Consider the following 14,084-nt stretch of genomic DNA (forward strand, 5'->3'; position numbering starts at 1 on the left):
GAAGTTGACCTGGGACACTCAAACTTGGTGGGGGAAGGGGCACCTGCCGTTACTGAGGCTTGAGTAGGCAGTTTTCCCCTCACAGTGTAAACAAAGCCTCCGGGAAGTTAGGACTGGGCAAAGCCCACCACAGCACTGCAAAGCTGCTGTAGCCAGACTGCCTCTGTAGATTCCTCCTCTCTTGGCAGGGCAGCTCTGAAAGAAAGGCAGCAGCCCCAGCCAGGGGCTTATAGATAAAACTCCCACCTTCCTGGGACAGAGCATCTGGAGGAAGGGATGTCTGTGGGCACAGCCTCAGCAGACTTAAATGTTTCTGCTTGCTGGCTCTGAAGAAAGCAGCAGATCTCCCAGCACAGTGCTTGAGCTTGGCTGAGTGACAGCCTCTTCAAGTAGGCCCCTAACCCCCATGCCTCCTGACAGGGAGGCACCTCATACAGGAAAGCTCAACCTGGCATCTGGGGGGTGCCCCTCTGGGACAAAGCTTCCGGAGGAGGGAGAAGGCAGCAATCTTTGATGTTCTGCAGCCTCCACTGGTGATACCGAGGCAAACAGGGTCTGGAGTGAACCTACAGCAAATGTCAGCAGACCTGCTGAATGGGGCCTGTTAGGAGAAAAATTAACAAACAGGAAGCAATAGCATCAATATCAACAAAAAGGACGACTACTCAAAAACCCCTTCTGAAGGTCACCAACATCAAAGGCCAAAGGTAGATAAATCCACGAAGATGAGGAAAAACAAGCACAATAATGCTGAGAATTAAAAAAACCAGAATGCCTCTTCTCCTACAAAGGATCACAACTCCTCACCAGCAAGGGAACAAAACTGGATGGAGAATAAATCTGACAATTGACAGAAGTAGGCTTCAGAAGGTGGGTAATAACAAACTCCTCTAAGTCAAAGGAGCATGTTCTAACCCAATGCAAGGAAGTCAAGAACCTTGATAAAAGGTTATAAGAACTGCTAACTAGAATAACCAGTTTAGAGAAGAACATAAATGACCCAATAGAGCTGAAAAACACAGCACGAGAACGCCATGAAGCATGGGAGAAAGGATATCAGAGATTCAAGACTGACTTAATGAAATAAAGTGTGAAGACAAGATTAGAGAAAAAAGAATGAAAAGGAATGAACAAAGCCTCCAAAAAATACGGGACTATGAAAAGACCAAACCTATGTTTTACTGGTGTACTGGAAAATGACAAAGAGAAGGGGCCAAGCTGGAAAATACACTTCAGGATATTATCTGGAAGAATTTCCCAACCTAGCAAGACAGGCCAACATTCAAATTCAGGAAATACAGAGAATACCACAAAGATACTCCTCAAGAAGAGCAATCCCAAGACACATAATCATCAGATTCACCAAGGTTAAAATGAAGGAAAAAATGTTAAAGGCAGCCAGAGACAAAGGTTGGTTTGCCCACAAAGGGAAGCCCATCAGATTAACAGCGGATCTCTTGGCAGAAACCCTACAAGCCAGAAGAGAGTGGGGGGCCAATATTCAATATTCTTAAAAGAATTTTCAACTCAGAATTTCATATCTGGCCAAACTAACCTTATAAGTGAAGAATAAACAAAATCCTGACAAGAAAATGCTGAGGGATTTTTGTCACCACCAGGGCTGCCTTACAAAAGCTCCTGAAAGAAGCACTAAATATGGAAAGGAAAAACCAGTACAGCCACTGCAAAAATGTACCAAAATATAAAACCATCAATGCTATGAAGAAACTGCATCAACTAATGGGCAAAATAACTGGCTAGCATCATAACAGTATCAAATTCACACATAGCAATATTAACCTTAAATGTAAGTAGGCTAAATGCCCAAGTTAAAAGACACAGAGTGACAAATTGGATAAAGAGTCAAGACTCATTGGTGTGCTGTATTCAGGAGACCCATGTCACATGCAAAGACACATATAGGCTCAAAACAAAGGATGGAAGAAGAATTCACAAGCAAGTGGAAAGCAAAAAACAAACAGGAGGTGGCAATCTTTAAAGTTGGTTTAAAACAGACTTTAAACAAAGATCAAAAAAGACAAAGAAGGGCATTACATAATGGTAAAGAGCTAACTATCCTAAATATATATGCACCCAATATAGGAGCACCCAGATTCATAAAGCAAGTTCTCAGAGACATAAAAAGAGACTTAGACTCCCACACGATACTAGTGGGAGACTTTAACACCCCACTGTCAATATTAGACAGATCAACAAGGCATAAAATTAACAAAAATATTCAGGACTTTAACTCAGCTTTGGACAAAGTGGACCTAATAGACATCTACAGAACTCTCCACCCCAAATCAACAGAATATACATTCTTCTCAGCACCACATAGCACTTATTCTCAAATCAATAACATAATTGGAAGTAAAACACTCCTCGGCAGTTGCAAAAGAACGGAAATCATAACAGTCTCTCAGACCACAGTGCAATCAAATTAAAACTCAGGATTAAGAAACTCACTCAAAACCACATAACTACATGGAAATTGAACAACCTGGGGCTGAATGACTACTGGGTAAATACCAAAATTAAGGCTGAGATAAATTAGTTCTTTGAAACCAATGAGAACAAAACACAATGTACCAGAATCTCTGGGACACAACTAAAGCAGTGTCTAGAGGAAAATTTATGGCACTAAATGCCTATATGAAAAAGTGGAAAAGATGTAAAATTGTCACCCTCATATCACAATTAAAAGAACTAGAGAAGCAAGAGCAAACAAATTCAAAAGCTAGCAGAAGACAAATAACTAAGATCATAGGAGAACTGAAGGAGATAGAGACGTGAAAAATCCTTCAAAAAAATAAATTCAGGAGGTGGTTTTTTGCAAAGATTAACAAAATAGACTGCTAGCCAGACTAATAAAAGAGAAAGAAATAGACACAATAAAAATGATAAAGGGGATATCAATACTGATCCCACAGAAATGCAAACTACCCTCAGAGAATACTATAAACACCTCTACATAAATCAACTAGAAAATCTAGAAGAAATGGACACATTTATGGGTACATACACCGTCCCAAGACTGAACCAGGAAGAAGTCGAATCTCTGAATAGACCAATAACAAGTTCTGAAATTGAGAATAGCCTACCAACCAAAAAAAGCCCAGGACCAGATAGATTCACAGCTGAATTCTACCAGAGGTACAAAGAGGAGCTGGTACCATTCCTTCTGAAACTATTCCAAACAATAGCAAAAGAGGGAATCCTCCCTAACTCATTTTATGAGGGTAGCATCATCTTGATACCAAAACTTGGCAGAAACACAACTAAAAAAGAAAATTTCAGGCCAATATCCCTGATGAACATTGATGTGAAAATCCTCAATAAAATACTGGCAAACCAAATCCAACAGCACATTAAAAACCACGATCAAGTTTACTTCATCCCTGGGATGCAAGGCTGGTTCAACATAGGCAAATCAATAAACATAATCCATCACATAAACAGAACCAATTACAAAAACCACATGATTATCTCAATAGATGCAGAGAAGGCCTTTGATAAAATTCAACCATGCTTCATGCTAAAAACTCTGAATAAACTAGGTATTGATAGAATGTATCCCAAAATAATAAGAACTATTTATGACAAACTCACAGCCAATATCATACTGAATGGGAAAAAGCTGGAAGCATTTCCTTTGAAAACCAGCACAAGACAAAGATGCCCTCTCACCACTCCTATTCAACATAGTATTGGAAGTTCTGGCCAGGGCAGTTGGGCAAGCGACAGAAATAAAGGGTATTCAAATAGGAATAGGGGAAGTCAAATTACCTTTGTTTGGAGATGGCATGATTATATATTTAGAAAACTCTATAATGTCAGCCCCAAAACTCCTTAAACTGATAAGCAACTTAAGCAAAGTCTCAGGGTACAAAATTAATGTGCAAAAATCATAAGCATTCATCTATACCAATAATGGCCAAATAATGAGTGAATTCTCATGCACAATTGCTACAAAGAGAATAAAATACTTAGGAATACAACTTACAAGGGATGTGAAGGACCTCTTCAAGGAGAATTACAGGCCACTGCTCAAGGAAATGAGAGGATACAAACAAATGAAAAAACATTCCATGCTCATGGTTAGGAAGAATCAATATTGTGAAAATGGCCATACTCCCCAAGTAATTTATAGATTCAACGCTGTTCCCATCAAGCTACCAATGACTTTCTTCATAGCATTAGAACAAAACTAAATTTCTTATGGAACCAAAAACGCCTGTATAGCCAAGACAATCCTAAACAAAAAGAACAAAGCTGGAGGCATCATGCTAATTGACTTCAAACTATACTACAAGGCTACAGTAACCAAAACAGCATGGTACTGGTACCAAAACAGGTGTGTAGACCAGTGGAACAGAACAGAGGCCTCAGAAATAACACCACACATCTACAACCATCTGATCTTTGACAAATTTGACAAAAACAAGCAATGGGGAAAGGATACCCCATTTAATAGATGGTGTTGGGAAAACTGGCTAGCCATATGCAGAAAACTGAAACTGGACCCCTTCCAGTTTGTAAACTTTATAGAAAAATTAACTCAAGATGGATTAAAGCTTTAAATGTAAGACCTGAAAATGGAAAAACCCTAGAAGAAAACCTAGGAAATACCATTTAGGATATAGCTATGATGAAAATATCAAAAGCACGTGCAATAAAAGCCAAAATTGACAATGAGATCTAATTAAAGAGCTTCTGCACAGCAAAAGAAACTACCATTAGAGTGAACAGGCAATTTACAGAATGGGAGAAATTTTTGCAATCTACCCATCTAACAAAGGGCTAATATCCAGAAGCTACAAGGAACTTAAATTTACAAGAAAAAAACAACCCCCAAAAAGTGGGCAAAGGAAATGAACAGACTCCCTTCCTTCCTCCCTCCCTCCCCCGCCTCCTCCTCCTCCTCCTCCTCCTCCTCCTTCTTCTTCTCTCTCTCTTTTCCTTTTCTTTCCTTTCTTTTTTCTTTTTTTTCTTGTCTTGCTCTGTTGCCCAGGCTGGAGTGCACTGGCACAGTCTTGGCTCACTGCAACTTCTGTATCTCAGGTTCTAGCAATTCCCTGCCTCGGCCTCCCGAGTAGCTGGGACTACAGATGCACACTGCTGCACCCAGCTAATTCTTTGTATTTTAGTAGAAACGTGGTTTCACTGTGTGGCCCAGGTTGGTCTCAAATTCCTGTGCTCAGGCAATCCACCTGCCTTGGCCTCCCAAAGTGCTACGATTCAAAAGAAGACATTTATGCAGCCAATGAACATGAAAAAAAGCTCATCATCACTGGTCATTGGAGAAATGTAAATAAAAACCACAGTCAGATACCATCTCAAGCCAGTTAGAATGGCGATCATGAAAAAGTCAGAAAATGATGGATGCTGGAGAGGATGTGGAGAAATAGGAACACTTTTACGCTGTTGGTGGGAGTGTAAATTAGCTCAACCATTTTGAAGGGCAGTGTGGCAATTTCTCAAGGATCTAGAACTAGAAATAACGTTTGACCCAGCAATCCCATTGCTGGGTATATACCCAAAGGATTATAAGTCATTCTATAAAGACACATACACACAGATATTTATTGTGGCACTGTTCACAATAGCAAAGACTTGGAACCAACTCAAATGCCCATCAATGATAGACTGGATAAAGAAAATGTGGCACATATACCCCAAGGAATACTCTGAAGTCATAAAAAAGGATGAGTTCGTTTCTTTTGCAAGGACACGGATGAATCTGGAAACCATCATTCTCAGCAAACTAACACAGGAACAGAAAACCAAACACCGCATGTTCTCACTCATAAGTGGGAGTTGAACAACGAGAACATACGGGCACAGGGAGGGGAACATCACACGGGAGCCTGCTGGGAAGTGGTGGGAGGATTGGGGAGAAATAGCACTGGGAGAAATACTTAATGTAGATGATGGGTTGATGGGTGCATCAAACCACCATGGCACGTGTATATCTGTGTAACAAACCTGCATATTCTGCACATGTATCCCAGAACTTAAAAAAGTATAATAATAAAAAGTAAAATGCTAATGCATGGACCTCTGACTTAATTGGTCTAGGGATTGGCATTTTAATAAAACTACGTTGGTGATTCAACTGAGCATCCAGTGTTTAGGGCCGCTGAGGTTGAGATTTGATTGAGGGTTTGGAAAGGAGGAGGTTCCAGTATAGCTTTGGCTTGTGAGAAAATTGGAAATCAAGATGATCAGGAGAAAGAGGATTTGAGGAAGTGTTAAGTAGTAGTGCTGTGGGCACGCTTGGTTTCTCAAGTTGCCTGCTTGGCCTCCTTCCAAGTTCTTCTTTCCTTTCCTTCCCTTTCTTACTGTTCTAAAGCTTTTTAATAAACTTTTGCTCCTGCTCTGACAAAATAATACTGCAGATTATAAATTGGATCTTTAATTTTTTTCCCAAGAGATGCATGTAGAGATTAACATTTCTTTTGGATGCTAATCTGTAGTCTTCGAAGACAGTATCATGATGCTCTGACAAGACTTTTCCTCTTCTGGATTCACCAGTCCTCTTTATCGAATTTAAAATTAAGGGATCCACAGAGCTTTCTATGAAGCTGTTAAGACCATGTACTTCTCACCTTTAAACACCCCATATACGAACTCCCTGCCTCCCCTGACTACACTGTCCAAGAGACCATTTCCAAGAAGGACATCACCAGATCTGATTACCTGCCTCCTTGTAAGACAGTGTTTTCCAAATTATAAAGTAGTGGAATCAATTCCATATATTGCGGCCAGCATGTTGTCTTTCTAATGAAAACAAAATAGACAAGGAAATAAACAGATTTCTAAAACAAGCCATGTGACAGATAGTAAAGGCAGGTATCATCTGTTAAAGCCTTTGTTTCACTATATGTACATTAATGCAGCATTTCTTATATTTTTTTAAAAACTTTAATTGACAAAAATTGTATATGTTTACATTATTTGCTATGGTTTGAATATTTGTCTTTCTAACATTCATATGTTGAAATCTAATTCTCAAAGTATTGATATTAAGAGGGGGTGCTTTTGGGAGGTAACTAGTTCATGATGGCAGACCCTACATGAATGGGATTAGTGCCTTTATTAAAGAGGTTTGAGGGAGTTCTTTTGCCCATCTACCAGGTAAGGACTTGGCACAGGGCACCATCTGTGAATCAGTGAGCTTTCAGCAGACATTGAGTCTCCTGGTGCCCTGATCTTGAACTTTCCAGCTTCCAGAACCATTGTCTATAAATTACATGGCCTAAGGTATTTTGTTATGGCAGCCCAGATAGACTAAGACAGTATACGATATGGGGTGTGTGTGTGTGTGTGTACACAACATAACAATATATCGTATACTTGAAAATTGCTAGGAATGTAGATTCTAAATGTTTTCACCACAAATGTTAAGTATATAAGGTAATGGCTATATTAATTAGCTTGATGTAGCTATTTCATAGCTAAATGATATAAGTGTTTGTGTGTAAGTTCAAGATCAGGGCACCGGCAGATTCAGTGTCTGGTGAAAGCTCTCTGTTTTACAGATAGTGCCATGCTGCTGCTGAGTCTTCACTTGGCATGGGGGGCAAAGAAACTCCTTCAAACCCCAAACCTGTGTGTGTGTGTGTGTGTGTGTGTGTGCAGCATACATATTGTGTATAATGTATAATTTAGCTATGAAATAGCTAAATTAAGCTAATAAATATATCTATTACCTTACATACTTAACATTTCTTTTGTGGTGAGAACATTTAGAATCTACTGCTCTAGCAATTTTCAAGTATACAGTATATTGTGATTAACTATAGTCAATAGGTTGTACAGTAGATCTCTTGAACTTACTCTTCCTGTCTAACTGAACTTTGGTATATTTTAACCAATCTCTTCCCCAAACCCCTTGCTCTCAGTCCCTGGTAATCAACATTCTACTCTGATTTTGAGTTGGACTTTCTCAGATTCCACAGATAAGTGAGATCCTGCAGTTGTCTTTCTGTGCTTGGCTTATTTCACTTAGCATAATGTCCTCCAAATTTATTTATGTTGCTGAAAATCAGTGTTTCCTTTTTTTTTTTTTTAAAGCTGAACAATATTCCATTGTGCATATATGGCACATTTGAAAACATCCATTGCTGGGCACTTAGGTATATTTCATGGTTGGTTATTGTGAGTAACACTACATTGAACATGGGAGTTGAGTTAGGTCTCTTTGACATACAGATATTATTTATTTTGCATACATACCTGGAAGAGGGATTGCTGGATCATATGGTAGTTCTATTTTGAATTTTTTGGGGAACCTCCACATTGTTTTTCATGATGTCTGTACTTATATTAGTGTTGCTATAAGGTATTTCTTTTGGCGAATTTCAGTCAGAAGTGATTGAAAGCCACTGCCCTAAGTGACTACAAGGGCCATTTGCATCACACCCTTATGTGTTTACCTCACTTACCAAGACTTTCAAGCTTCTCATTTGACCCATTTTCACTTGGACTCTGATCCACTTATGGGTGTGTACATCCCCCTCTCTGACCCAATATATCACCCCTTGAACTCCTCAGACCTTTCCACTCTGCCCTTTTAAACTCATTGGTCTGTTAATAGCAAAATTCCCAGCATTCTCAAACGCTCTTTGTAACATTACTTCTTTTCCTTGCTCTATATGAAAACTGACTTTCCCCCAAAGCCACTGATTCCCCTATATCCTCTCATGTGGGTTTTCCTTACCCTACTTCCTGCCAACTACTGGTCATGAAGGTGCTGTAAGTATCTTTCTGTTCCTCATGCTCACTTCCAGACCATTTTTTCTTCTGCACCCTTAAAGAACCTAGCTCCTTCAGACCATACCATTCACTGCCCTTCCTTGTTGCAGTCATCTTCAGTTATTAAAAAAAAAAAAAAAAAAAATATATATATATATATATATATATAATTACACTTTAGGTTCTGGGGTACATGTGAAGAACATGCAGGATTGTTGCATAGGTACATACATGGCAATGTGGTTTACTGCCTCCATCCTCATCACCTATATCTGGCATTTCTCCCCGTGTTATCCCTTCCCAACTCTCTACCCCCCACTGTCCCTCCCTTAGTCTTCCCCAATAGACCCCAGTGTGTGATGCTCCCCTCCCTGTGTCCATGTGTTCTCATTGTTCAACACCCGCCTATGAGTGAGAACATGTGGCGTTTGATTTTCTGTTCTTGTGTCATTTTGCTGAGAATGATGGTTTCCAGGTTCAACCATGTCCCTATAAAGGGCACGAACTCATCAGTTTTTATGACTGCATAGTATTCCTTGGTGTATATGTGCCACATTTTCCCTGTCCAGTCTATCATCGATGGGCATTTGGGCTGGTTCCAGATCTTTGCTATTGTAAACAGTGCCATAATGAACATACATGTGCACATGTCTTTATAATAGAATGATTTATAATCTTTTGGATATATACCCAGTAATGGGATTGCTGGGTCAAATGGTATTTCTATTTCTAGGTCCTTGAGGAATTGCCACACTGTCTTACACAATGGTTGAACTAATTTACACTCCCACCAACAGTGCAAAAGTGTTTCCTATTTCTCCACATATACTCCAGCATCTGTTGTCTCCAGATTTTTTAAAGATCACCATTCTAACTGGTGTGAGATGGTATCTCAGGGGGTTTGATTTGCATTTCTCTAATGACCAATGATGATGAGCATTTTTTCACGTTTGTTGACCTCATATATGTCTTCTTTTGAAAAGTGTCTGTTCATATCCTTCAACTGCTTTTGAATGGGTTTGTTTTTTTCTTGTAAATCTGTTTTAATTCTTTGTAGATTCTGGTTACTAGCCCTTTGTCAGACGGGTAGATTGCAAAAATTTTTTCCATTCTGTTGGTTGCTGGTTCACTCTAATGATTGTTTCTTTTGCTGTGTAGAAGCTCTGGAGTTTACTTAGATCCCATTTGTCTATTTTGGCTTTTGTTGCCAGTGCTTTTGGTGTTTTAGTCATGAAGACCTTGCCTGTGGCTATGTCCTGAATGGTTTTGCCTAGACTTTCTTCTAGGTTTTTTATGGTGTTAGGTCTTATGTTTAAGTCTTTAATCCATCTGCAGTTAATTTTATTGTAAGGTGTCAGGAAGGGGTCCAGTTTCTGCTTTCTGTACATGGCTAGCTGGTTTTCCCAATACCATTTATTAAATAGGGAATCCTTTCCCCATTGCTTGTTTTTGTGAGGTTTTTCAAAGATCAGGTGATTGCAGATGTGTGGCATTGCCCCCAAGGCCTCTGTTTTGTTCCATTGATCTATATCACTGTTTTGGTACCAGTACCATGCTGTTTTGATTACTGTAGCCTTGTAGTATAGTTTGAAGCCGGTAGCTTGGTGCCTCCAGCTTTGTTCTTTTTGCTTAGAATTGACTTGGCTATGCGAGCTCTCTTTTGGTTCCATATGAAGTTTAAGGTGGTTTTTTCCAGTTCTGTGAAGAGGGTCATAGGTAGCTTTATGAAGTTAGCATTGAATCTATAAATTACTTTGGGCAGTATGGCCATTTTCACAATATTAATTCTCCCTGACCATGAGCATGGAATGTTTCTCCATCTGTTTGTCTCCTCTCTTGTTTCATTGAGCAGTGGTTTGTAGTTTCCTTGAAGAGGTCCCTTACATCCTTTGTTAGTTGTATTCCTAGGTATTTTATTCTCTTTGTAGCAATTGTGAATGGAGTTCATTCTTGATTTGGCTCTCTTTAAGTCTGTTATTGGTATATAGGAATCCTTGTGATTTCTGCACATTGATTTTGGATCCTGAGACTTTGCTGAAGTTGCTTATCAGTTTCAGGAGTTTTTGGGCTGAGACCATGGGATCTTCTAAGTATACAATAATGTTGTCTGCAAATAGAGACAATTTGGCTTCCTCTTTTTCTAATTGAATATGCTTTATTTCTTTTTCTTGCCTGATTGCTCTGGCTAGGACTTCCAATACTATGTTGAATAGTAGTGGTGAGAGAGGGCATCCTTGCCTAGTGCCAGATTTCAAAGGGAATGCTTCCAGTGTTTGCCCATTCAGTATGATATTGGCTGTGGGTTTGTCATAAATAGCTTTTATTATTTTGAGATATGTTCCTTCGATATCTAGTTTATTGAGAGTTTTTAGCATAAAGGGCTGTTGAATTTTGTGGAGGGCCTTCTCTGCATCTATTGAGATAATCATGTGGTTTTTGTCTTTGGTTCTGTTTACGTGGTGAATTACATTTATAGACTTGAGTATGTTGAACCAGCCTTGCATCCCCAGGATGAAGCCTACTTGATTATGGTGGATAAGCTTTTTGATGTGCTGTTGCAGTCAGCTTGCCAGTATTTTATTGAAGATTTTTGCACCTATGTTCATCATGGATATTGGCCTGAAGGTTTCTTTTCTTGTTGAGTCTCTGTTGCGTTTTGGTATCAGCATGATGTTTGTCTCATAAAATGATTTGGAAAGGATTCCCTCTTTTTGGATTGTTTGGAATAGTTTCACAAGGAGTGGTACCAGCTCCTCCTTGTATGTCTGGTAGAATTTGGCTGTGAACCCATTTGGACCTGGGCTTTTTTTGGTTGGTGGTCTATTAATTGCTGCCTCATTTAACCCTTGTTTTGGGTCTATTCAGTGTTTCGACTTCTTCCTGGTTTAGGCTTGGGAGGGTGCAAATGTCCAGGAATTTATCCATTTCTTCCAGGTTTACTGGTTTATGTGCATAGAGTTGTTTGTAGTAATCTCTGATGGTAGTTTGTATTTCTGTGAAATCTGTGGTGATATCTCCTTTATCGTTTTTTTATTGCATCTATTTGATTCTTGTCTCTTTTCCTTTTTATTAATCTGGCTAGCAGTCTGTCTATTTTGTTGATCTTTTCAAGAAACCAGCTCCTGGATTTATTGATTTTTTTGAAGGGTTTTTGTGTCTCTTTCTCCTTCAGTTCTGCTCTGATCTTAGTTATTTCTTTTCTTCTGCTAGCTTTTGAGTTTTTTGATCTTGCTCCTCTAGCTCTTTCAATTTGATGATAGAGTGTCAATTTTAGAGCTTTCCTTGCTTCTCATGTGGGCATTTATTGCTATAAATTTTCCTCTAGACATTGCTTTAAATGTGTCCCAGAGATTCTGGTATGCCGTGTCATCATTCTCATTGGTTTCCAAGAACATCTTTATTTCTGCCTTCATTTCATTGTTTATCCAGTCAACATTCAAGAGCCAGTTGTTCATTTTCCATGAAGTTGTGTGGTTCTGAGTTAGTTTCTTGATCCTGAGTTCTAATTTGATTGCACTGTGGTATGAGAGGCTGTTTGTTATGATTTCTGTTCTTTTGCTTTTGCTGAGGAGTGATTTATTTCCAATTATGTGGTCAATTTTAGAGTAGGTGTAATGTGGTGCTGAGAATGTATATTCTGTGGATTTGGAGTAGAGAGCTCTGTAAATGTCTATTCGGTTTGCTTGGTCCAGATCTGAGTTCAAGTCCTGAATATCCTTGTTAATTTTCTGTCTCGTTGATCTGTCTAATGTTGACGGTGGAGTGTTAAAGTCGCCCACTATTATTGTGTGGGAGTCTAAGTCTCTTTGAAAGTCGTTAAGAACTTGCTTTATGTATCTGGGTGCTCCTGTATCGGGTGTGTACATATTTAGAATCATTAGCTCTTCTTGTTGCATGTATCCTTTTACCATTATGTAATGCCCTTCTTTGTCTCTCTTGATCTTTGTTGGTTTAAAGTCTATTTTATCAGAGACCAGGAGTGCAGCTCCCCCCCCTTTGTTTTTTGCTCTCCATTTGCTTGGTAAATCTTCCTCCATCCCTTTATTTTGAGCCTGTGTGTATTGTTGGATGTGAGATAGGTTTCCTCGATACAGCACACCGATGGTTTTTTACTTCTTATCCAATTTGCCAGTCTGTGTCTTTTGATTGGAGCATTTAGCCCATTTACATTTAAGGTTAATATTGTTATGTGTGAATTTGATCCTGCCATTTTGATGTTAGCTGGCTGTTTTTCCCATTAGTTGACACAGTTTCTTCATTGTATCGATGCTCTTTACCATTTGGCATGTTTTTGGAGTGGCTGGTACTGGTTGTTACTTTCCTTGTTTAGTGCTTCTTTCAGGAGCTCTTGTAAGGCAGGCCTGGTGGTGATGAAATCTCTCAGCAATTGCTTGTTGGTAAAGGATTTTATTTCTCCTTCACTTATGAAGCTTAGTTTGGCTGGATATGAAATTCTAGATTGAAAGTTCTTTTCTTTAAGGATGTTGAATATTGGCCCCCACTCTCTTCTGGCTTGTAGGGTTTCTGCTCAGATATCTGCTGTGAGTCTGACAGGCTTCCCTTTGTGGGTAACTTGACCTTTCTCTGTGGCTGCCCTTAGCGTTTTTTTTTTCCTTCATTTTAACCCTGGTGAATCTGATGATTATGTGCCTTGGGGTTGCTTTTCTTGAGGAATATCTTTGTGGTGTTCTCTGTATTTCCTGGACTTGAATATTGTCCTGCCTTGCTAGGTTGGGAAAGTTCTCCTGGATAATATCCTGAAGAGTGTTTTCCAGCTTGGATTCATTCTCTCCATCACATTCAGGTACATCTATCAAACGTAGATTAGGTCTTTTCACATAATCTCATATTTCTTGGAGGCTTTGTTCATTTCCTTTCACTCTTTTTTCTCTAATCTTGACTTCTTATTTTATTTCATTGAGTTGATCTTCAATCTCGGCTATTCTTTCTTCTGCTTGGTCAGTTCGGCTGTTGAAACTTGTGTATGCTTCGTGAAGTTCTTGTGTTGTGTTTTTCAGCTCCATCAATTCATTTATATTCTTCTCTAAGCTGTTCTTGTTAGCATTTTGTCAAATCTTTTTTTAAGGTTCTTAATTTCTTTGCGTTGGGTTAGAACATGTTCTTTTAGCTCAGAGAAGTTTGTTATTACCCACTTTCTGAAGCCTGTTTCTGTCAATTCATCAGACTCATTCTTCGTCCAGCCTTGTTCCCTTTCTGGTGAGGAGTTTTGATCCCTTGGAGAAGGAGACACATTCTGGTTTTGGGTGTTTTCATCCTTTTTGCACTGGTTTCTTCTTATCTTTGTGGATTTATCTCCCTGTGGT

This window comes from Sapajus apella, unplaced genomic scaffold (assembly GCF_009761245.1).
Source record: "Sapajus apella isolate SASKATOON/1434 unplaced genomic scaffold, GSC_monkey_1.0 scaffold12, whole genome shotgun sequence".
NCBI lineage: Eukaryota > Metazoa > Chordata > Mammalia > Primates > Cebidae > Sapajus > Sapajus apella.